Below are 25,789 nucleotides of genomic sequence, written 5' to 3'. Positions count from 1 at the left end.
TTGTTTTTTACCTATACGTATTTTATTTTATTTATCTACAGTTACCTTGGGTCAATGCTCTATCTTACACCACCTTGTTGGAAACCTAGGTGAACTTTTTCACTACCCATTGCTCTACAGCGTCCTGAGCTGCCTCGCCCTGCCGCCTCTTGGTTGCCTCCTCAGCTCCCGTGGGGTTGTTGTGTCCACCCCTGGTTATCTCCTACCATCATGAACTTTCCTATATATGCCCTACTACTATTATACCCTATATCTACAGGTAAGAGTGTTAGGACTAGCGGTTTTGCTTCCCCTCTTCCTGTTGTAATTAAATATTATTAATTACTACTTTATACGTTACTTTAGATATTTCCAGATAGCTGCTCCTGATGAGTGGACAAACTTCCACGAAACGCATCGAGCAATACAACTGAACATTCATAACTTCTTGACATGTCACAACGAATATGTATCTATCATGGGCATTTTAGTGTTTTAGCCATCAGTTGGATTTTAATACAATATGAATTACGTATACACATGTGGGGTGTAATTTTGATGATGCTGCAATCTACCTATGTTACAATGTATAACATGTTACTATGCTACTATTATATGTTCTACTGCCATGTTTTACATACTTTGTACCTTATCTATTGACTATATGCGAGTATCATCTATTTGCACCTTGTTTCTCATGTGGTATCAATAAATTTACATTTTTTTACATCTGATGACTCAGCCTGCCCTAGTGATGTGTTTCATATAAAGTCCCCATTGTCCCCCTTTTTTCCCCTAGTCCCCTTATTTTTCTCAGATATAATTGGATGGAGACCTGTGTACCGGATGGTCATGGTCTCATATAAAGTCCTAACCTATACCTCTTGTTTCTATATAGATGAAAACCTGAAGAAAGGGTTCATCCGTCCTTCCACATCACCAGCTGGGGCAGGCATCTTTTTCGTGGAAAAAAAGGATCACTCTTTACGTCTCTGTATTGATTACCGGGAGCTTCCTTGTCAAAAGAAGTTTATTGAGTATACAATGTTATAAAGATACATAAAGTAAGTTTACAAGGATCTATAAAGTAAGCTCATTGTTTTACAGTAGGGTTTATATAGGTAAATATCATGAAATTTCAAATATTAAACATTGGGTTCACGTAAACCTAAATTAAAGATATATATCATTTCCTTAGTTACTTTTGTAGGTATTTAAATGATTTATACCTACTATACATATTGTTTACAAGTAGAGTGTATATAGGTCAAATAAATTCTGATAATGTGCTTTAATCGTAAGGTGGAGAAAAGGAAAGAGAAAGAAGAAAAAGGGTTGAAAGGTAGAGGTATGGTCCACAAGGTTGTCCCGCTCGTCAGTTTATTATTCTTTTTAGTTCTCTTTGAAGCCTTAGAATGGGTGTCTCTGTAAGTCATTTAATCTGTTACCATGGCAACAGGACAGAGTCATTGAAGTTTGACAGGAACTGTTGTTTTATCCAAGGATGCCAAAGTTTTTCAAATTTTGGAATTTGATTTTGATTGATGGCTACCATCTTAGCATGGGACATTGTATTATTCATTCTGTGAATTGTTTCTGCTAGTACCAATGTAGGAGATTTCCATGCCCTGGCCACTGTTTGTTTTGCAGCCGTTATTAGTTGGATCATAAGTTTGAATTGAGAGAGTGTTAACCATTCCGGTTTTAGATTAAGTAAAGTTAAATATGGATCTGGTTGTATTATTTTTTTAAATATTTTAGATGCAATCACGAAGACTTCCTTCCAGAAGGTTTGGATTACTGGGCACGTCCACCATATGTGTAAATATGTGCCTATTTCTGGGCATCCTCGAAAACAAAGAGCTGAGGTATTAGGTGAATATTTTGCCACTCTAGCGGGTACAAGGTACCAGCGAGTTAGGACTTTATAATTTGTCTCCAGTGCTAAGATGTTGGGTGAAGATGACTTAGATGTGAGCCATATGTTAGACCAGTCCGTGTCTTCTAAAGTTCGTCCCAGGTCCTCCTCCCACCTCTGAACGTAAGAGGGTCTATTAAGATTTGCTACTCCATATAATTGATTATAAAGTGATGAAATTGTACCTTTAGCAAATGGATCTTTTGTACAGATTGATTCAAAAATGGATAATTGGGATAATGGTGTATCCCCCTTTAGGAATGGTGTATAGAAATTTTTGATTTGGAGATATCTAAATATCTCAGAGTTTGGTAGATCATATTTTTCTCTAAGTGATGGGAATGAAAGGAATGATTTAGATGCTATGAAGTCATTTAGTGTCTGAATGCCTGATGTTGTCCAAGCTTTAAAAGAATATGGGTAGATCCATGCCGGATAAAAGGCCGGATTTCTGATAAAAGAAAGGAGAGGATTGTGTGGAGATTGTAACTGATATTTGGTTTTTAGTTTATCCCAGAGAGATAAGAAGTGTTTAGTTATGGGATTATGAATTTTAAAGCGGTCTTTAGGATCAAGCCATAATAAATTTGATATTAATAGAGGGTCATTTTCTGAAGCCTCTATAAATACCCATAATGGGATTTCCTGTTTTGCATGGTATTTGGACAGACTGGCCAAATGTGCTGCTCTGTAGTAGTTAGTAAAATTAGGGTATCCCAGGCCTCCTTTATTTTTGGGAAGATGTAGTGTGTGTATAGGTATACGTGGTTTAGAAGAGCCCCATATAAACGAAGTTGCTCTTTTTTGTACTATTCTCAAAAAATAGGAAGGAATTGGAATAGGGAGGACTCTGAATAGATAAAGCAATTTGGGTAGAATAGTCATTTTGATTGCGTTAATCTTCCCTATCCAGGGTAAAGGAAGTTGCGACCATTGTTTTATTAGATTTGTGATCTGTCTTAATACAGGAGGATAATTGGTTGAGAATAAGTCAGAATGAGATGCTGTTAAATGAATTCCAAGATATGGGATTGATTTTTCTGCCCATGTGAATGGGAGTGCAGCCCTAGCCGGGATCAATTCCATGTTTGTGAGTGAAATATTAAGCACTAGGCATTTCTTAGGATTAATCATAAGGCCGGATAGGGCTGCAAATCCATCAAGAGCTGGTATTAAGTTAGGACCAGAGACCTGTGGTGATGACAGAAAAAGTAATATATCGTCTGCAAATATACATAATTTGTGTGTAATACCTCCTACTTCAATGCCAGTTATAGTTTGGTTTGTTCTGATGTACTGGGCCATGGGTTCGAGTATAAGGGCAAATAATAAGGGAGATAATGGGCAACCCTGTCGGGTACCTCTTTCGATATTAAAGGCTTCAGATTTGTATCCAGCATATTTTATATAGGCTTTGGGTTTATTATATAATGCTTTGATCCATGTTAAAAAGTGGGGTTCAAAACCCCATTTTTGTAATGAATATTGCATATATTGCCAGGATACTGTGTCAAATGCCCTCTTAATATCGAGAGATAGAAAACATAAAGGGATTTTCCGTTTTTTAGCAATATGTGCCAATAACACTGCCCTGCGTATATTATCGCCTGCCTGTCTATTTGGCATGAAGCCTACTTGATCTCTATGTATTAATTTTCCTATAATGCTATTGAGGCGTTTTGCTATTATTTTTGCTAATAATTTAATATCGAGGTTTAACAGAGAGATAGGCCGATAATTCACACAGGAAGTATCATCAGAAAGGGGTTTTGGGATCATACAAACAATTGCCATTAGTGTTTCTTGCCGAAAAGAATGTCCATCTAGAAGTTTGTTAAAAGTTTCAGTGAGAATGGGAGAGAGTATTTCTGAGAATGTTTTATAGTATAAAGCCGAGTAGCCGTCTGGGCCTGGTCTTTTGTTGAGTTTTAGGTCTTTTATGGCGTTAGCAACTTCATCTATAGTTATAGGCTCATCCAAACTGCTTTTTTGATTCTGAGATAACTCAGGTAAGGTTATTTTTGAGAAGAAGGATTCAGCCTCTGTAGGATTAAATTCATTGTTTGTCTTGTATAAAGTTGCGAGATGTGAGTGAAATTTATGGACTATTTTAACTGGATTACAAGTGTAAACATTTTTTGATAATTTCAAACGTATTGGTTTGAAAGATTTGTTAGTTGAATTTAATGCCCAAGCCAAATATGTACCTGGTTTGTTTGTATTCATGTAGAAATTGTGTTTGGAGCGTTTGAGGGATTTATCAACTGACTCAGTGAGAAATAGATCGTATTCCAATCTAGATTTTTCCAGATGAGATTTTGTACTCTGAGATGGATTATCTTGAAATGATATGTAGGCTGCATTAAAATTGAGTTCTAGTTTTTTTGCTAGATTTTTGCGTTCCCGTTTAAATAGTGCCATTTGTCTTTGTATTGTACCACGCAAGACAGGCTTATGAGCTTCCCACAGTGTTATTGGGGAGATGTCTGTTGTATTATTAATTGATATGTATTCCTTTAAAGCTTGTTCAATGGCCATCTGATGTAGTGGGTGTTTGAGCATTATGTCCGGTAAGTACCACGTTGGGTCATGCGCTTTTGGTATGGCTGAGGCTATAGTAGTGTATACTGCATTATGGTCAGACCACGGAATCGGAATTATATCCGATGCAATAATTTCTGGTATCATTCCTATTGTTAGAAAAATATGATCTATTCTGGTGAAGGTTTGATGAGGGTGCGAGAAATAAGTGAATTTCTTTTTCATTGGGTTACTTTCTCTCCACGAATCTACCAGATTGTATTTGGAAAGAAGTTGAGAAAAAGGTAATCTAGAGGTTATTTTGGATGGTGTAAAAGGTGATTTATCTAGAAATGGGAGGAGGACCTGGTTTGAATCCCCACACATTATCACTGTTCCTATTTTGTGTGTATTAATCACTTGTAATATATGTGAGAGGAATGGTGTAGGTTGTTTGTTAGGAGCGTAGTAGGAAATCACCGTGATTGCTGTATCCATTATATAACCCATGAGTATCAGGTATCTACCTTCTGGGTCTTTAATTTCTGATGATAAGGTGAATGGTGTGGATCGGTGAAATGCAATTAGCGTTCCCCTTTGCTTGGTACAGGCAGAAGCCGTGTAAATTTGTTGATAAAAAGGAGAAATATATTTTGGAGTAGAATCTTTGGTGAAGTGTGTTTCTTGGAGGCATACTATGTGAGCCTTCTTGTTATGGAAAGTACGGAAGGCTTTGGTCCTTTTTTGAGGGACATTTATTCCCTGAACATTCAGGGAAAGTATATTCAGTGGTGCCATGGCAATAGATCAAATAGTTTTGACTTACTTTTTGTTATGCAGAGCTGACTGCGCAGATCAACCTGTGTGGACTGAAGAGATGAATAGATAGAAAAGAAACCAGTGAATTCTGGAGTAAAGAGTAAACAAAAAACATATGAGATTAGATGATACATTGTATAAATTATTTTTTGCAAGTAATCACAATTTACCCGTGAAAGAGAATAAATATCTCTCTCAGGGGAATAAGTGCCTTCGTCACACTCCCACATAATATGGTTGGGAGAATGAGGAGGGCTAATGGGGGTACACGGATCTTCCGCTTACAGGAGAGAAGTGCTATGTCAAAAGACATCAAAATGATGTTTCATTAATTGGAGTGCAGAATATAGTTTTTGTTGAAATTATTTATTCCAGGGTGGTTGTATATGGTTAGTCTTGCCCTAGGCTAAATAATTCAGTTAGAAAGGTACTGTTAATAACTTTGGTATTGATGAAGATAGTTTGAATTATTTGGGGATTTTAACCCTTTTAGAGTAAACAATCACATATTTTATTCATATGTAACTGTTTAGATATGTTAACTCATAAAATTGAGGTTGTATTGCTTCAGATTAGAATAAACAAAAACATAATTCTAGGAACTAGTTAGGTAATAATATATTTGTTTTAAGAAAAGAAAGAAAAAGCTTCCATTACTTCTGGATTATTGAACATATTTGTCCTAAAAAGTAATAAATCTATTGTTATTACCTGATAATATATAACTGAACAAGAATTTCCTTATTTCACTTATATATTCTAAGGCTATATGAATCAGAAGTAATAAGAAATATAACTGGAATGTAACATGATCCCACACAGTGTGTGACTATCAGAATGCAGTTACATTCAGTTATAAATATAGGTTTTTTATAGAGAACCATCTCTTAGTATAATAAATGAAGAGATATCAGGAATTAGGATGTCAGTCCATTGAATCTTCTTGGTCCATGGATGATGTGGCATAACGGCCTCTTTTGTGAGAATGATGATTCCCATTTTGTTCTGAAACTTTCTGGGTGCTGCCTGAAGGTGAAGATGATGCCATTCTTCTGCGTGTTGGGGTGTTGCTGCTTGTGGGTTCAAAAAGGGTTTGTTGTAGTTCATCTGCTGATCTGCTTCTGTAAATTGTACCTTGGTAGTTAAATCTGACTGAAAAGGGGAAGCCCCATTGATACATAATGTTGTGGCGTTGCAGTTCCATTAGTTGGGGTTTCATGGATCGTCTTTTAGTAATAGTAAGTTGGGATAGGTCAGCAAAAATTTGATAATTGTGTCCTTGAAAATTAAGTTCCTTTTTTTCTCTTGCAGCAATTAGTATTTGTTCTTTCGTTCTGTAATAATGAAATTTTGTGATTATATCACGTGGGGGTCCATCTTTTTGGCTGTGAGGGCTCTGTGTACTCTGTCCAGTTCTAAACGTTCAATAGGGATATCTGGCTTTAGTTCTTGTAATAGAGCAGTAATAGTAGATTGCAGGTCTGTCACAGTTTCAGGTATTCCCCTTATGCGCAAGTTTGAACGTCTGGCTCTATTTTCGTAATCTTCGAGCTTAGTTTGAAGTATTAAATGCTCTTTTTTTAATTGTTCCAATTCTGTTATATTTTCTTGGGTTGTAATTTCAATTTCATCCATTTTTATTTCTAAGGCTGCGGTGCGGTTTCCCAGCTCTCTTATTTCTTTGGTTAGGCTTTTTGTTATTTGGTCTGAGGTTTGTTTTAAAGCCTTATGAAGCATCTTTTCAAACTGTAATAATATTACTGGGGATGCTGAGGAGGCTTGTGGAGAAGTTTGTGAGAGGATTTGTTCTGTATCTGACTCAAATGGAGAGTCTTGCTGTGACATTTTCTGTCTATGAGAGCGCCCTGATGCTGTATCTTGTGAGGTGACTGGAGCTGCTTCAGCTGCAGTGAGTGCCTGTGAGCTCTTTGTGAGGTGATTTTTATTTCTGCCACGGTTTCCTCCCAGTACCATATTTCCTGCCCAAACTTTCACAGTTTGTTCCCTGGGGCAAAAAGGTTCAAATGGATACCTTTTGAGCCTGCAGGCTCCGCTTTGTCCTTCTCTTCTCTCCTCAGCGGTGTGGAGCTCTAACAATGCATGTCTGCTCCGCTAGGCTCCGCCTCCTGCCCCCTCGATTACCGGGAGCTTAATAAGATCACTATAAAGAACAGATATCCACTACCTTTGGTTCCCGAATTATTTCAGAGATTAGGATCTGCTACCATCTTCACTAAGCTAGACCTCCGTGGAGCCTATAATTTGATACGCATAAGAGAGGGGGACGAATGGAAGACGGCCTTTCGTACTCGATTCGGACATTACGAGTACCTCGTCATGCCCTTTGGTCTGTGCAACGCACCGGCTACGTTCCAGCATTTTGTCAACGATATCTTTCATGACCTCCTGGACTTATACGTCATCGTTTACCTGGACGATATCCTGGTTTTCTCTGCTTCTCTGATGGAACACCGCCAACACGTATGAAACGTACTCACCCGGCTTAGACAACATGGGCTTTACGCCAAACTTGAAAAATGCGAGTTTGAGCTCCAATCTATCCAGTTCCTAGGCCTGATCATTTCCCCTGACGGCATTAAAATGGATCCACAAAAAGTATCCGCTATCCTGGACTGGCCTGCACCTATAGACAAGAAGGGAGTACAGCGTTTTATTGGCTTTGCCAATTTCTATAGGAAATTTATTAAGGGATTCTCTTCGATCATAACTCCCATTACAGAACTTATTAAACAAGGAAGCCGGTTCTGCTGGACCCCTAAGGCACAAGAGGCCTTTGAAAAACTCAAAGCGCTGTTCACGTCAGCCACTATTCTCAAGCATCCCAACCCTGCCTTGCCCTTCGTTCTGGAAGTGGATGCTTCTGAAGTTGCAGTTGGAGCTGTGCTCTCACAGAGACAAGGCGCCAAAGCACTCCTGTACCCTGTGGGATTCTTCTCACGTAAACTCTCCTCTTTTGAGAAAAATTACGACGTGGGAGATCGGGAACTTCTAGCCATTAAAACACCCCTGGAGGAATGGCGTTATCTCCTGGAAGGTGCAGCGCACCCCATTTTGGTCTACACAGACCACAAAAACTTAGAATATCTAAGAACGGCCAAGAGATTGAAACCACGGCAGGCCAGATGGGCACTTTTTTTTTCCCGATTTATTTTCCATATCACCTATAGACCTGGATCCAAGAATGTCAAATCCGACGCCCTTTCCCGAATGTTTCCCGATTCTGAGAAGACCCTGTCTCCAGACACCATCTTGCCCTCTGGAAATTTCCTAATCCTACAGGAAGATCTAATCTCCCAAATCAGACGAGCCTCTATGGGAATGTCTCCACCTGCTGAAGCTTGTGCCAAAGATGGACTGTTCTGGTTCAAGAATAAAATTGTGGTCCCTGAGGAGCTAAGAGTACGGGTGTTAAACCTGTGCCATGATCACAAACTTGCTGGTCACTTTGGCACACGGAAGACAACTGACCTTGTCCAACGCACCTTTTGGTGGCCTCACCTTACTAAGGACTGCAAGGAATATGTGGAGTCTTGTAACACGTGTGCCAGAAACAAGACTAGCCGGACAAGAGCATGGGGTCTGTTGAGACCATTACCAGTCCCAGAGAGACCATGGGCCATGATTTCAATGGACTTTATCGTTGAACTCCCCTCATCAGAAGGCTTTTCGTCCATTTTTGTTGTGGTGGACAGACTGTCAAAAATGGCCCATTTTCTCCCCATGAAGGGCACCCCTTCTGCCATGGAGACCGCTTCCATCTTTATTAAGGAGATCGTCAGACTGCATGGGGTTCCGACCAATATAGTCTCAGACAGGGGCGTCCAATTTACCTCCAGATTCTGGAAGGCCCTTTGTGGCGCCCTTGAAATCGAATTGTCCTTTTGCTCGGCCTACCACCCTCAGTCAAATGGACAAACCGAGAGGACGAATCAAACCCTGGAGCAATACATCCGCTGTTTTTCTGCATTCTCCCAGGATGACTGGGCTTCCCTGCTTCCCATCGCAGAGTTCGCCTACAATAACTCACTACACTCAGCTACTAATCAGTCTCCGTTTTATGCCAATTATGGTTTCCACCCATCCTTCTTGCCTGGACCATTTCCTGAGTGCCCTGTTCCTGCGGTATCCGAAACTTTGGATTTTTTTTCAAACAACAACAAATTGCTGCAGGAAACCATGACCAAGGCTCAGGAAGACTACAAGAAAATCTTTGACAGGAAAAGACGGGGAGAACTTGTCCTGGAACCCGGCAATTCTGTCTGGTTGTCTACCGCTAACCTGAAGTTGGCCTGCCCGTCCAGAAAACTGGGCCCCAAATACCTGGGTCCGTTCTTGATCAAAAGGAAAATCAACAATGTGGCATACGAACTTGACCTTCCTAACTCCCTGAGGATACACCCAGTCTTCCACGTGTCCCTCTTGAAGCCGGTTACCCCCAACTATTTTTCTGGCCGTAGTATTGGGCCACCCAAACCTATCTTGGTTAACGGCGAGGAGGAGTTCGAGGTGGAGGCAATTTTAGATTGCAGAAGAAGACGCAATCAGATTCAATATCTGGTAAAATGGAGGGGCTATGGACCTGAAGACAATTCATGGGAGCCAGAAAGTAACCTGCATGCCAGAGAACTTCTTCAGTCCTTTAAAACTTCTCATGCCGCAAAGATGGCCCAGCTGGGCATCCGGAGTCTGCCCTTGAGGAGGGGGCACTGTCAGAGAGGTTACCTGGTTGGGCGCCGGTGCGCGCGGGGGCGCGTTGGTGCCCGTGTCTCCGTGCGTGCTGGGGCGCGTGTTCCGGGGGGCGCTGGCGTGTCTGGTCTGACCGGCCGTGGCGTGCAGGGTGGCGTCCGGGCGGATGTGCGTACGCGCATTCGCGCTAGCGCGCGTTCACCTATGGGCGTTACCGCAGGCGTGCCCGGTGGCGTTGGCGTGCACGCCGGCATCGGGAACGCGCTCGGGCGTGTGCGGGGGCGCGCGGCGCTTTGGCGAATCGGCGTATGCACGTGCGCAGCGTTTTGCCGCCAATCAGCTTATTTAAGTCTGCCTCTGTCCCTGTTCGGTGCTGCCTGATCAAACAGCTCTGTGTCTTGTTCCGTGATCATCTTGTGTTCCTGTATCTCGGTAGTGTTTACCCGTTGTGACCCGGCTTGCCTTTGGACCTCCCTTGATTGCTGCCTGAACCCGACCCCGGCTTGTCTGACCTTGTTTCTGCCTTCTCCCTTGTACCGTTGCTGCCAGCCCGTTGCCGACCTCTGCCTGTGTGTGACCAGCCTGATTAGCTCCTGCTCAGCATCTGCTCCATCCAGCCCTGAAGCTCTACCGGTTGCTTGCCAGACCATCTTGCTCCAGAACCCTAGCTTCAGGCCCTCATACCATTCCGCACTCGTGGGCCTCCTGTCTACTCTACCAGGGGCCCCGAATCGGATACGTAAGGGAGCCTACCCTCTGCCCAAGCGGACTCATCTGTCTGGTAAGTGTGGGACCTGACAGGTATCTTGATCGGTAGGGTTTAAAAAGGGTATAAATACTTGGGTTAGGATACACATATATTGAAGTTTACATCTACCGAACCATGAATGCAATCCCCATTCCAAGTCTCCAAGAAAACATGTGTTCTGGTCAGAGGGGGGAGTTGAGTTTAAAGACCCGAGATAAATTAGAAGGGATATACGTTCCCAGATATTTCAGAGCTGTATCTGTCCACTTAAACAAACTTTGACTGCAAGGTCTGAAACAGAACAGAAGAAACGCCCACCCCCATAGCTTCTAATTTGCTGAAGTGAATCCATAAGTTAGACCGTCGGCCGTAGTTTTTGAATTTGCGTATAAGGTTGGGAAGCGACACCGATGAGTTAGTGAGGGAGAAGAGCTAGTCATCTGCGTAAGCTGAAATTTTGTGTTGCCCATCTCCTACTCTAACTCCCGTGATGTCTGGGTTTAGGCTGATTGTACAGAGAAAAGGTTCCAGGGACAGAGCAACAGCGACAATGGGCACCCCTGTCTCGTCCCATTTGTTATGGGAAAGGGGTCTGACAAAATCCTGTTGGCTTTAACTTGGGCCTATATGACGTAAGACCGCAAACATGAATCGCCAGTTCACGCAGTCAAATGCCTTTTCAGCGTCTGTGCCTATTAGAACACATGGAGTTTGCGTCTCCTGTGTAGTGTGGATTAGGTTTAACACTTTAATTGTGTTATCGCAGGCTTCTCTAGTTGGGAGGAATCCCACTTGCTGGAGATGAATCAGCGGCTGTAGATGTTGCGCGTTTCGAGTGGCAATAATCTTCGTAAACAATTTAAGGTTGCAGTTCAGGAGTGCGATAGGTCTGTAACTGCCGCAGCAAGTGAGGTCCGTTCCCTTTTTAGGGATTACTGTGACATGGGCTTTTAAGGTGTCTCTAAAGAGTGTTTTGGAGCCTATTTTATTGAACAGTTCCACCATGTGAGGACCCAGAAGTGGGAGGAATCTCTTGTACTGCAGTGAAAAAACGTTGGGACCTGGAGCTTTTCCTATCTTAGAGACAATAAGTGCATCCTGCAGTTTGTCTAAGGTTATTGGCGCTTTCAAATCTTCTCGAAACTTGGGGTTCCATTTGAGTCTGGGATGGGGATGTCAGAAACCAAGGAATCGGACCGAGACAGAAGAAGTACAGTTAATCACACTTGTTTAATAATAATAAAAAGGTAAACAGAGTAAGCGTAGTCAATACATAGCCATAGTTCAGTAACCAGATCGGGTAGTCAGCCAATGCCAATGTCAGAGAGCCAGAGATCAACGTAGTAGTACAGCAAGCAGGATCAGGAGCCAGAAGGGACATCAGTCAAGCAAGTCTTCAACAGGAAACAAAAAGCGAGCGTGGTGCTGCACTAATCCAGCAACAAAATATTACAAAATAGAAAATAAAAATATAAAGTAAAATAAAAGTAAAGTGACGGTGCTATTGATATATACACTAGTCCAAGAGCATATAGTAATAAAAGTAAACCATAGACATAAAGTGACAGTGCTAATGATATCACACTACCTCATAGATAGCAGCTAGTGACTATGGCAAACAAGGTAAAGCAACACACATGTGATCAAAACATAGTGGGACGGGACAGGCACTCTATGCTGACTGGAGATTACGAGTTTGCCGCTTGTCAGAGATAAGGCAACTGTTTGATTGATGCTATGTGAGTACTTTTTATGCTAATAAAACTAAGCTTTTAGCCTACAATATTACACTATTTTGGGACCTTCCTTTTTTCCATCTTTACCCCCCTTATATCCGTGGAGGGACTGAGCTCCTGCATAAAGATGTCGATTATAGGATAAAAGGTTGCTACTCCCAGGCACTGGTCTTACTCCGCTGCCCCGATATCTGGAAGGATCAAATTCCTGCGATAGGTTAAAAGGGCTGTTACTTCCAATATTGGTCTCATGCCATTACCCCATTACCTGAAGGTAAGGGGCCATTACTTATAAGTGTGTGGTTTGGTTGCACGAAGAGGAAACACCAATATAGATTTGTTCCAGCCACTTCACCCTATAAAGGAGGACTGTCATATATTCATTAATTATTTTATTTGGACATTATGAACTTTTAGTCACAAGAATTGATTTTTTAAATTTTTTGCACAAGTCACTTTGCTCAGTGTTTGCTTGCTGTGTGCATGGTATGCACTATATGATACTATCCACACTGTACATTTGCACTTTATTTAAGCTATTCTTTTAGATGTCCGCACTGTTTGCATTTATTAGATATACTTTAAGATTAAGTTCATCCTTTGGTGCTATTATCACTGATTTTGTTTGCAAGTTGCACTTATACACACCGTATTTACTTTTCACATGTTTTGATCACGTGTGTTGATTTACCTTGTTTGCTATAGTCACTAGCTGCTATCTATTGGGTAGTGTGATATCATTAGCACTGTCACTTTATGTCTATGGTTTACTTTTATTACTATATGCTCTTGGACTAGTGTATATATCAATAGCACTGTCACTTTACTTTTATTTTACTTTGTATTTTTATTCTCTATTTTGTAATATTTTGTTGCTGGATTAGCGCAGCACAACGCTCGATTTTTGTTTCACTGAATAGTAGGGGCAGGGTGTACCCTATCCAGTGCAGGCAGCTTTTCCATTAGCCTCATTACAACACACATGATAGCACAGGAATAACCATACATTTCTGCAAGTCTTCAACAGGAACGCAGGAGAAAGTCTCTGAGATGTGACCAAAGGCGAAGGCAGAGATGAAGTGAGCTGGACAGCTTTAAGTAGCCAGGACTGACGAGCAGATCATCAACAGCTGAGTCACTGTGAAGAAAAAGGAGCTGGCAATTAGCCGACAGCTCAGCGGCTAGCTCAGAGAAGGAAGGGCTGAGCCCAGCCCTGACAGGGGACTGTTGTATAGGGAAGAATCTGTGCAATCTGTTTAGGGAGCACCACTTTTTTGTTGTGATGTGTAATAATTTGGGGGATATATGAAGCTAATTTTTGTTCTCTAATCGAGCGGGCTAACATTCTTCCGCATTTATCTCCTGACTCATAGCAAAGTCTTCGGCATCGTTGTATGGCAGCCTTGGCTTGGTATCTTAATAAGTCCGTAGTCTGCTTGTGAAGGGAAAAGAGGTTTTGTTCAATCGCTGGATTCGGGGCATGTTTGTGTTGGGCCTCGACTTTGTGGATGTCGTGGAGGAGAGATGCAAGTTTCTCTGCCCCTTGGCGTTTAAGACGTGCTCCGTGTTTGATGATTACACCTCGGATAACTGATTTGTGGGCTTCCCATAGGATCCCTATATCGCAGTCAGGTTGTTTGTTGATTTGAAAGTACAGACACAGTTCTCATTGGACCTCCTCCGCTACCTCAGGGGTCTGCAGGAGGCTATCGTTCAGTCTCCGGAACCTAGTCCTGGAAGCTCCGAAATTTTTTTATATTAACTCAATTGGTGTGTGGTCTGACCAATTGCTGAACTTTGCACAGCCTGTAACTGCGCGTGCAGGATCATAAAATAGTCTATGCATGTGTAGTTGAGGAAAAGAGTAAAAGGTGTAATCTTTCTCACCCGAGTGCTGTAATCGCCAGATGTCAATCATTTGGGCCTTGTGAAGGTATTGTGCCACTCGCTTGCGAACACCAGAACAACGGAGGAGGAGCCAGAAGAAGTATCCACATTGGGAAGTAAGATAACATTGAAGTTGCCTCCTAAGATCAACTGACCTTCGGAGAATTCCAAGAGCAGGTCTGATGTGCGGCTAAGAAAAGAATCTTGGCGGTCATTAGGGGCATATATAGCAATGTAGCAAATGTCATTTTAACCTCTCCTATTGAACCTTTAATGAACATAAAGCATCCTGCTGGGTCCGCCAGGGTGTCCTGGCAAGACCACGGGAGTCGGTTGGATAGTAGTATGGATACGCCCTTGGATTTGGCTAGGTTATTAGTAGAATGGTAATTAAGTGGGTAAAACCTATTCTTTAAAATGGGAAGTTTATCAACTGAAGTGCAATTCCTGGATAAACGCCACATCTGAGCGCCACATGTGAGCGTTTCAGGTCATTTAAGAGTATATGTCTCTTGTTGGGGGTATTTATCCCCTTGGCATTGAGCGAACGTATCTTAACAGTATCCATCCCAGGGTAAGGAGCAGGGATTAGAGAGGGAAAGTGAAGGGATCACAGTACCGAAAGCAGTATAGATGAAGTAGAAGTGTAGAAGTGAGGAGAAGAGAAAGAAAAACTACTTTAACAGAAAAATTTTTTAGTTCGGTTCAGAGGGTCGTGTAGATAGGTACACGGCCCTTAGCTATACTATATAGCTATAGTGGCAAAATATTGCCAGCAGCACACTTCAGTCAGCGTTGTTGCTGGGGAAATGCACCAGCCTAAGTGGGGGAGGTGGTAGACAGGAACCAACAGGGTTTGCCCCCACCCACCCAGCTCGGCATGAAAAAACATTACAGTAACGGCAAGCATAATAGTGTATCTGTATAACCTAAGTAACAAAAGAACATTCCCTCATTATTGGAACTGTAAGTTAGGAGAGTCACCCAAGACAGCATGGAGTCATCCTCCTATCCATTATCTGGACAGGGATGGCTCCACCATGTCAGAGGACCCAACTGCACGCTTGGGATATAGCAGACTGACACCCAGGGAGGTTATACAAATTTCTAGTAGGGATCAAGTCACAGAAGACCCTCATGCCATCAAAAAGATGACCTCTCCTGTGAATCAGTCCACCAATCCCGCGTGGGTGTCTCCCTCTCCACAGCGACAACCCGCACAAGGTGTCTTCTGTCCCCACTCCACTGGACCTCCAACATCTGAAGCCCCGGTGGAGCCCCAGCATGTCCTCACTGCCCACGCAAAACCGAGGCTATAAACACCGGTGAGAGCAAGAAACTCAGGGGAAGCACCTCCCATCTTTTATATACCTTCTCTCTCCCGCTCCAGCTCCCCAAAGCAGAACAGTAGACAGCGCTAGACCTATCAAGCATGTATTATAAAACAACGTTGATGCGCAAGTTGCTCGACCCATCCCAGTGAGAGAGGCAGGATGCGTGGCAAATGTAGTTTACAATTTAGCGAAGGCAATAATAAGAGCAAGTTTATAGTAGGTATAGAGGGTGTTGTCACAGGTAGATAGAGCCAGGTCTGCAGCATTTACAAAATACAGGTAAGTCGAGTCTATCAAACTTTATTTCCAATGCTACAGAGTAACTTTCAAAATCAAGTCTTGACAGATTGTGCCTTACACGTGCATCAAGTGCTGTAATTCCATTATCTAGAGCATGGGTCTCCAAACTTTCTAAACAAAGGACCGGTTTACTGTGCTTCGAACTTCAGGAGGGCAGGACTGTGGCCATTTGGAGTAGAAAAGGTCCCGACGTCAGTGGGGAAAAAACTGCCCCATCTTTGGTGTCACACTGGGAGGAAGTGTATACCATTATTGGTGTCCCTGGGCACCATCGTTAGTGTAATTTGTAAGAATTGTGCCCCATCTTTGGTATCATTTGGAGAAATTGTGCCCCATCACTGGTGTCATTGGGAGGAAGTGTGCTCCATCATTGGTGTTGTTAGAAGAAATTGTGCCCCATTATTGGTGTCATTGGGAGTACACCTTGGCGAGTAAGGAGAGAAAAATGGGGACATAGGTAATTAAATATTGTAGAAAGCCGAGAAATCAGATAGGGGCTTGGGATAACGATTCCAGATTAAAATCCCATAAATGCCAAATTTTCGAAAATTGGGGCAGAGAGTCATGCACCACAACTGTAAAATGTTTCATTCTGCAGATATGAGCTATGGCCTGTAGCAATTGGGATATTGTTGGGGGAGAAGGTGACATCCATCCTAGGGGTATGACCCATTTAGCAGCTAATAAAATGAAAGCAACCAATGTCTTGGCATGTTTGGAGATGCCCGGGATAGGAAAGCCTAGAAGAAATGGACTGGGTCCAGGGAAAGACTCCTCCCAAGAAGGCTTTTTAAAAGAGACTGAATAGAAGACCAAAAAGGTCAGTTAATAGGGCAGTCCCAAAAATTGTGATAATGTGAGCCCACTTTACAACGACACCTCCAGCACAGCCAAGTAACCTTAGGGTCATATCTATGAAGAAGTTCTATACCAGAAAAGTAATACCTTATATGCTTTGTCTCTCTACTCCATACATCTCAAGGCCTGTAAGGGGTGATAAGAGTTGTTAAGCAGAACAGCATCATGAAGGATTTTATAGATAGACGATATTAGGTGGGTTTGATAGGGACCTTGGGTACATAAAAGTTCAAATGCTATGGGCTTATCCAGGGTTAAAGACGAAGATTTAGAGGCAAAAATAGGATTTTTATATCAGCTTACCTGTAAAATCCTTTTCTTTTGAAGTACATCACGGGACACAGAGCCATAGTAATTACTATGTGGGTTATAGTCCACCTTCAGGTGCTGGACACTGGCACACCCGAAACAGGAAGTTGCCTCCCTATATAACCCCTCCCATACCAGGAGCATCTCAGTTTTGTAGCAAAGCAATACACGTGTATACTAGACAGAGGGGCGGGACCTTTGTGTCCCGTGATGTACTTCAAAAGAAAAGGATTTTACAGGTAAGCTGTTATAAAAATCCTATTTTCTTTAATCGTACATCACGGGACACAGAGCCATAGTAATTATTATGTGGGATGTCCCAGAACAATGCCAACTGAGGGGAGGGATACACAACAAAAGTAGGGCACCATGAGATCAGAGGACTTATACTGCTGCCTGCAGTACACTGCGGCCAAAGGCAACATCCTCATGTCTTTTTACATCCACCTGATAGAATCTGGTAAATGTATGGATTGTAGACCAAGTTGCGGCCTTGCAGATTTGAGCCATGGATGCTTGGTGATGCACTGCCCACGAAGCACTAACAGCCCTAGAGGAGTGTGTTTTGATTTGAAAGGGTAGAAACTACCTCTTTAAACCATAAGCTAGAACGATTACTTGTCAAATCCATTTAGAATAGTAGATTTCCATGCTGCCTGTCCTCTTTAAGGACCTACAGGCAATACGAACAAAACATCCGTTTTACGAATCTGAGCAGTTGTTTTTAAGTAGACTGCTCTCACCACATCAAGAGAATGAAGTGATTTTTCTTCCATAGAACGGGGTTCTGGAAAAAATGAAGATAGAACAATATCCTGGTTTAGATAAAAACCTGATTCTACCTTCGGTAAAAAGTTAGGATGAGGACACAATACTACCTTATCCATATGAACAATAATAATATGGCTCTTTACAAGAAAAAGCAGCCAATTCCGATACCCTTCTTACAGCAGATATGGTTACCAGAAAAAATTGTTTCCTTGTCCAAAAAGGACCAAGGGAATAGTCGCATCAGTCCAAAAAAAGGCTGTTTTGTAATGTCGCCAAAACTAAATTCAAGTCCTAAAGGTTCAGGGGTGACCTAACCGGGAATTAAGCCATTTTACCCCCTGAATAAAGTTACGAACCAAAGAAAGCAAAGAAAGTGGTCGTTGAAATAACACAGATAAGGCCGAGACCTGTCCTTAGAAAGCACTCAAGGCCAGCTTTATTTCTCACCCCATCTGCAGATAGTCAAGGATTCTACCTTTGACCTATTTCCTGGGGTGCAAACCCTGGTTTCACACCAGGAGACATGTGTTTCCCAGACTCCATAATATATAATTATGGAGGCTGGCTCCCTTGCATTAATGAAGATAGAAACCACTGAACCTGACAATGTAAAATTATGGAAATGTGGCGCTCACAAATGTTATTAACATGTGTGACTAAGTGTACATGAGTGCAGATGTGAATATATAAAGCAAAAAACATATAAAGTCCAAATAAATGTGCTGAATGTTCTGATCCGCAATGGAAAAAAACTTTTGAAGTGCAATGGACCACAGACGCTCCAGGACTTTTCAGGTGCAGAAACGCCACCCCCACATGTGTCCCCACTCACCAAATGGTGATGACCCCCAGCTTTGCAGTCTGGGGGTCACTTCAGGCTTATGTGATAGTATCCAGAGACGCTCAGGAGTGGTGTTGTGCACATCAGATCAAAGTATTTCTTGTTGGAATTTCTCAGCAGAATGACCAGGCACCAAAAAAGGATTAAAAAAAAATGGAACTAATAGTGAAAAGTACAGTCTGAAAAGGGATTTTTTCCATATACAAATGGGTACTTACAAAATAGTTCATAAAAACAGGCATGTAAAGGGATGAGATGGATCCGGACGCTGCTCACAGTGTGCGTTCCAGAAACCAGAAAGTGCGTTCCAAGGAGCAGGAAATGACGTCAGTGCCACTGGAAATACGTCGACATGTTTCGCCAACCTACAGGGTGTTATCAAAGACCCGTCTCACCAAATGGCAACGACCACTTGCTTCGCAAAGTATATTGTTTTCTGCCCAAGATAGGATATGATTCACCTTTCTCTGGGCCGCACAACTTCTTGTGCGCCCTTGGTGATTAATATAGGCCATTGCTGTGGCATAGTTGGACTGAATCCTGGCAGGACAACACCGTAAACTGAATGTTCAGGCCCTCAGAACCAAGTGCTTTGCCTGAATTTCTAGAATGATAATGGGCAAGGCCATTTCTGATCTGGGCCACTTCCGTGGTAACTGAAGGAAGGATTTTCCCCTTTGCGGATTTTTGGATATAAACAATAAACTGACCGGCGTACCCAGCCTACAGCACCTGGTATTTCCAGGTGGTCATCCTGGTACTAACCAGGTCCGACCCTGCTTAGCTTCCAAGATCAGATGAGATCGGGCGCTTTCAGGGTGATGTGGCTGTAGGCTTTGGAGTCAGACACATTGAGAATTTAGAGCTTGAACCTTTTGTTCCAAGCTGATAGGATACTGTTTTGCAGTAGTTTCGAAAGAAACTGAGCTTAAGGAACGGCCTTGAATAAGGCCACCATCTTTCCCAACAACCTCATGCAAAGTTGACTAGAATTCATCTTGCTTCAACCACCTAAATCAGTTCCTTTATGGCGCTAATCTTTGCCTGGGGCAAGAATAAACTTTTCTGGGCGTACCTATGATCAGACCAAAGTATTTTAGCCTTATTCATGGTTTTAAAGAAGATTTCTCCTAGGTTGAGAATCCGTATATTCCTGTTGGTATAACTGAGAAAAAAAACGCCACTATTCAAAAATACAACCACTGTGCCTCTGGACAGATATTTTTACCTGGAAGCTGCCACTTAAAGATCAAACATGAAAACTGAATTTTAACTTCTGGTCAATATAAAATAAATAAAATAGTGACACTAAGTCAAAATAGCGGCGCTGAGTGTTTGCTCAAAAAGGTGTTGAATCACCCCAAAGTGACATGTGACTAAAAACCTCTTAGATGTAAATACAGGTATACATAATATATGCTGAAAAAAATAAAAATTGAAGCAATGAATATGTAACAATAATAAACACCCTGTGACAAGTGAAATAATATAGTGAAACTAATAAGTAAAAATTGCAAAAATAATATAAAAAAAGTCCATAAAGTTTTGAAAGGAGATCCAAAATTGATATGAAGTTCTCTTATTTCATTCATCACACCAGTGTGTCTGATTCCACTCCCCTAAAGAAGCTCACTCACCGAATTCCAATGCCTACATTTTCATGTTAGGCTAAAGCGCATTTAAACCACATGGATAGGGTTTCAAAGCAAGCATCCAAATTTCAGCCATGTGTCTCACATAATCTCCACATGTAAATGAAAGAAGTGTACCAATACAAAGCCTTGTCCTGGTAATCCTGCGAATAATTTACGGTACTTCTTGTTCTTGGGTGGGTGCATTCTCCCCTCCATTGTATCTATTCAACCATGATTATCAACCAGACTGGTTCAAAGAGGTCACTCCAAGTTGGGTCAATGTAAGTATACAATCCAAATAATTCCTAGCGTACAGCTGTACCACTTGTTCATACCATACCAGGGAGTTGAATCACAGACACACTGGCGTGGTGAATGAAATAAGAGAACTTCACATCGATTTTCAAAACTTTCTGGACTTTTTTATATTATTTTTGCAATTTTTACTTATTAGTTTCACTATATTATTTCACTTGTCACAGGTTTTTATTATTGTTACATATTCATTGTTTCAATTTTTATTTTTTTCAGTATATATTATGTATACCTGTATTTACATCTAAGAGGTTTTTAGTCACATGTCACTTTGGGGTGATTCAACACCTTTTTGAGCAAACACTCAGCGCCGCTATTTTGACTTAGTGTCACTATTTTATTTAATTTTAGGTTGAGAATCCGACCTAGATATTCCAGGTAGTTGAAAGTGGTGACCATACTTTGGTCTAAGCAGGCTACCAAATGGACTATAAAAAACAGATTGTCCAGGTAAACCATAATCGTTATACCTTGGGCCCTTAATCTGGTTAGAAGAGGGGCCAGAACCTTTGTAAACACTCAAAGGTGCAGTAGCTAGACCGGAAAGCAGAGCTACACACTGAAAATGAAGATTTTCCACCTTGAAAAGTAGATATTACTAGTGAGCGAGGAAATTGGCATATTAAGGTATACATCTTTGACGTCGATTGATGCCAGAAGTTCTCCACCTTGTAGGATGGAGATAACTGATTGAATTGACTCCAATACGAAAAAAGAGTGGTTATATTCAGGAACTGAAGTTAGATTTTTGAGATCCAGAATGTCCATTTGGATTCAACCAAACCCCAACCGCTGCTCTTACATGGGAGCCACCATGATCACTTTTTGCCAAAAGATGGTCCAATGCTTGAGAGAAAGTCTTCTTTTTCTCTGGATCCTTAGGAACGTTTGATCTGAGAAAACAAGACGATGGGAACTCTTGGAACTCCAGTTTGTACCTTGGAGCTATCGAGGAAGTCCCCCATTTGTCTTGACACTCTTCCTGCCAGATCCTTGAGAACTGCAGAAGAATTCCCCCTATTGAGCGAGTGGGGGCGCCTCCTCATAAGGAGGCTTCAGTATCTTGTAGGTTTCCTCCCCCAAGACCTCTTTTGTCCCTGGGGTTAACCCTGAGGATTACCTTTTGAACCTGACGGCGGAAGCCATCATGACTGCCTGGAGGCTGATGTCCCTGACACAGAAGAAGGAGCTTTAAAATATATTTACTCCTTTTTTTAAATGGCAAAAGGGGTACTTTTTCCACTAGAATTTATTTGGATGTATTATCCAAAACATCCCCAAAACCTGTTTTACTGCAAAAAGGAAGACTAGCCAGGAGCTTCTGCATGGTGCTTAGCAAAGAGCGCAAGGCCTGAAGGATAGAATCTCTCATAGCAACTATTGCAAACATAATGCTGCCAGATCCTGGGCCTGCTGAGTAGGATAACCTTGAACACCTGTTTAAACTGGTCTTGCAACGATTTAGCAATTACTGTCAGCGCAGGCTGACACACTTAATCTGCCAGAGAAAAAAGTGTTTTGTTTTTTTTTTTTTTTGAATAGGAATCCCAACTTTTTACCCATTGGATCCCTAAGCATTTGAGCATTGTCTGCAAGACAAGTCAAACTCTTATTCACAGAGGATATAGCAGCGTTAATTGCTGGTATACCCTACTTGGTGAATTTACTCCACCATAGGATAAAGTGTGAAAAACCTTTTAGGAGGGAAAAATAATGCTTATCTGGGTGATCCTCTCAGATCAAAAAAAGGGTTTTCCAACAATGAATGGACAGGAAAAGGCATGCACAGCTTGAGGAGGCTTTAGCAAACCCAAACACTCAGTTAAGGGTACATATATGTGGAGCGGACCATTCAGCAAGAAATTGCACCATCAATCTTAAGATTGAAACAGTTGATTCTCCCGCATTTGACACCTTAGAAGAGGAGTCATCAGCCTCACCACGGCGGTCCCCTGAGGGAATTTGTCTTCTCCTGCCCCTAGTTCCTCAGTTTGAGGGTCCTGGGTAATGGAAGAGAACCTGTCGCATTTTGACCCACATTGGGAATGCGATTAAAGTCGCTAAACCTTTTTTTTTTTTAAACCTATCATGGCTGAGGAAAAAAGATATTTTTAATAAAATAAACAGGGGCTGCAGTGTTGAAAACAGTTGCAAACATTTTGTGGCCCCGATGCTCACTCTGACCAGCCACTCCCTCTCAGTGGAGGATGCCATTTGTAGAGATGTGTAGGCTTTCCAGAGCTTGAGGGAGACCCTTTTTTTGGGGGTGTTTCAACCCCCCCCTTCTGACCATAGCCCGATGCACAAAGCAGAGTTACTACCAGAAGAAATCGCATCCACTGCTTGAGCAATAGTCAGCCGCTGCCGCTGTTATTAATGCTCAGCTTGATGAAAATAGGAAATGTGTCAAATAGGAAATGCCTGTGTCACCAAAACCTCTTTCATGCTCCTCTTTGCTCTTATGCCTCTCCGACAATTTTGTATTTTTTTTGTATTTTTTTAAAACACACTCCCACGTTGGAGGACGCTAACGCCGCACTAAGCCCCGCCCCCACCTCGCATCGCGCCCCCCCTTTTCTCTTTCAAAAAAAGTTTTCCCGTGCAAGCACAGGCCTCCGATGTGACGGGATCAGCTTGTGAGTGAGGGAGGGATGGCGTGGAGGAGACCTGGAAGCCACCGCCAAGTATGGGCGGTGAAAGAAAACTGCATTGCCGACCATTTTTAGTTCTCCCTTATACTCTGCCTCATGAAGAGGCGAAGAGTTCAGCCCCCATGGGGGTGTCTGGAGGAAGCATAACCCCTCAAACTTACTGGAGGTCTGCCTGGTAGCCGGAGGGAAAAAAAAGTCTGCTGCTTCTGTGACACAGCGCGATTTCTGAGCAAATCATGAGAAGGTACATGTTCCATACAGCCCCCAGTGGTGACACTTAGGCATGACAACATTTACTTTAAAGGAGACATTTCATAAGAAAATTTAAAAATTCCTTACAAAACTCCACTTACCTTTCCCACTGCAAGGTTTTCTGTGGTAAAAACAACAGACCCAATCTTCACCCTTCACGGGGGGTTCCGTTAACAAACCTTCAGGAACCAGGGACCCTCGGGGAACCCACAATCCTGGACATGCAATAGCACCCCGCCAGTAAAACTTTATGGCCTTAATACCAAAAGGTACTGGATCCCGGGGTTCAGCTCTCTAAAAAGAGAAGTGTTTACAAGCAAAACCTTGTTTCTTCGGATACAAGGCCCGGGCACCATTCAACTTGGCCTAAAAGACACTTTGAATGGATCCAGCTGCATAGCTAGCCCCAGCAAGGTTTGCTCCAGTGGAGCTCAGCACAGCACATTTTCACTCGTGACCAACACCTTAGACACTGGCGAAAAATCTGAGATGCTCCCAGTATGGGAGGGGTTATATAGGGAGGCAACTTCCTGTTGAAGGTGTGCCAGTGTCCAGCACCTGAAGGAGGACTATAACCCACATAGTAATTACTATGGCTCTGTGTCCCGTGATGTACGATTAAAGAAATAACGTTTACATTGGAGGTAAGAGTAGAAGTTGTTTGGGAACCTGATATTTGTGTTGGTAAAAGAGTAGTCTATGAGTAAGCGTATGTAACATGTTTTGAGGTTGAAAAATACTAGCTTGCAACCAAGGATACATTCTACTGGAGGATAGACTATTAGGAATATCCGGGTTGAATAGCACATTTAGTAGAGGTGGGCATGGAGAAGAGAGAACTGTTGTGATTTTTTTTTCCATATCGAAAGGGTGAACAGCATTGGATTTAGAAAACTTTTAAGTTGAACCATAGATGTATCCAAGGTTGACCATAGCATTGCACAGGAGTGTACTTGGCAAGTGATACTCATTTTGACTTCTGATGATCTGCTAGACGACCTCTAGTTGACCATGGGACAGTTGCCCTGAGGTGAGAAGCAGAAAAGTATTTAATGATATCAAGAGCACCTAAACCACCACTAGAACGGTGGGCGAATACCACAGGACTAGCTAAATAAACTTAAGAAATGATCTCTGTATAGATTTCAGCTGTCTCATGGGGATAGGGACAGGTAATGTTTCAAATAGGTATAAAAATTTTGGTAGTATGGACATTTTAAGGACATTAATCTATCCCAGAAGGGAGAGAGAATAGTTATCCCATTGGCAGAGGAGGCGATTAACGTCCCTAAAAAAAGGGGGATAATTGGCATGATAAAGGGTAGAATATGAGGGGGTGAGGTGAATCCCCAGATACTTGAGGAACTGGGAACACCAGTGATATGGACAATTCTGTTGCAAGGTGGTAAGGGTAGAGGGAGGGACATGTAATGGTAGAGCCTCTGTTTACTCATATTAACCTTATAACCAGAAAGGAAACCAAAAGTTCTTAGTAAATTATGGAGATTAGGAAGGGACGTGTGTGGACTGGTCAGTGTCAAAAGGATGTCATCAGCGAAAAAAGACAATTTATACTTCCTCAGTTGCAAAAAACCCCAACGAATGTCAGAATGAGAGCAAATGGCCTCAGCTAAGGGTTATAAACATAGCATAAAAAAGCAAAGGAGACAATGGACAATCTTGTCTCGTACCATTGCTCAGGGGGAATAATGGCGACAAAGGAAGACAATTGTACTTAATAGGATGGCTGGGATTATAAAGCATGGAGCTCCTTTATGAATGGGCCCGTAAATCTGTATCTAGAAAGGGTGACAAACATAAAAAGGCCAACTAAGCCTGTCAAAAGCTTTCTGAGTATCTAGGCTCAGGGTAAGGGCCGGGCAGGTGGTTTTGTTGAGCAAGTCAATGAGGTCAATAGTACGTCTCGTGTTGTCACCAGCATGTCTGGTCAGTACAAATCCTACCTGGTCCTTATGTATGAGTCTAGGAAGTATTTTGGTAAGCCTATTAGCCAGAATTTAAGTGAATATTTTATAGTCAGAGTTGAGTAGAGCTATAGGTCCATAATTGTCAGGAAGGGAGGAGTTTTCCCAGGTTTTGGGATAACCAAGATATGAGCATGAATAAACTGAGAGTGCACGACGGTTCCTTTCATTAAGGAGGCAAACAAATCACGTAGGTAAGGGCTTAAGGTCAGGAGAAATGTTTTA

General features: G+C 42.1%; 1 protein-coding gene and 1 pseudogene across 4 annotated transcripts in view; both read right to left on the bottom strand.

The window, feature by feature from the left end:
- MARCHF6 (membrane associated ring-CH-type finger 6) overlaps window positions 1-25,789 on the bottom strand; it is a 1,314,422-nt gene that overhangs the window by 786,429 nt on the left and 502,204 nt on the right. The gene's annotated exons all lie outside the window — the stretch shown is intronic.
- On the bottom strand, window positions 19,448-19,562 carry LOC141146326 (5S ribosomal RNA; annotated as a pseudogene).

The sequence above is a fragment of the Aquarana catesbeiana genome, linkage group LG05 (assembly GCF_042186555.1).
Source record: "Aquarana catesbeiana isolate 2022-GZ linkage group LG05, ASM4218655v1, whole genome shotgun sequence".
NCBI lineage: Eukaryota > Metazoa > Chordata > Amphibia > Anura > Ranidae > Aquarana > Aquarana catesbeiana.
Note: the sequence above shows the minus strand (reverse complement) of the source record. Positions and strands in the feature narration are given on the sequence as shown.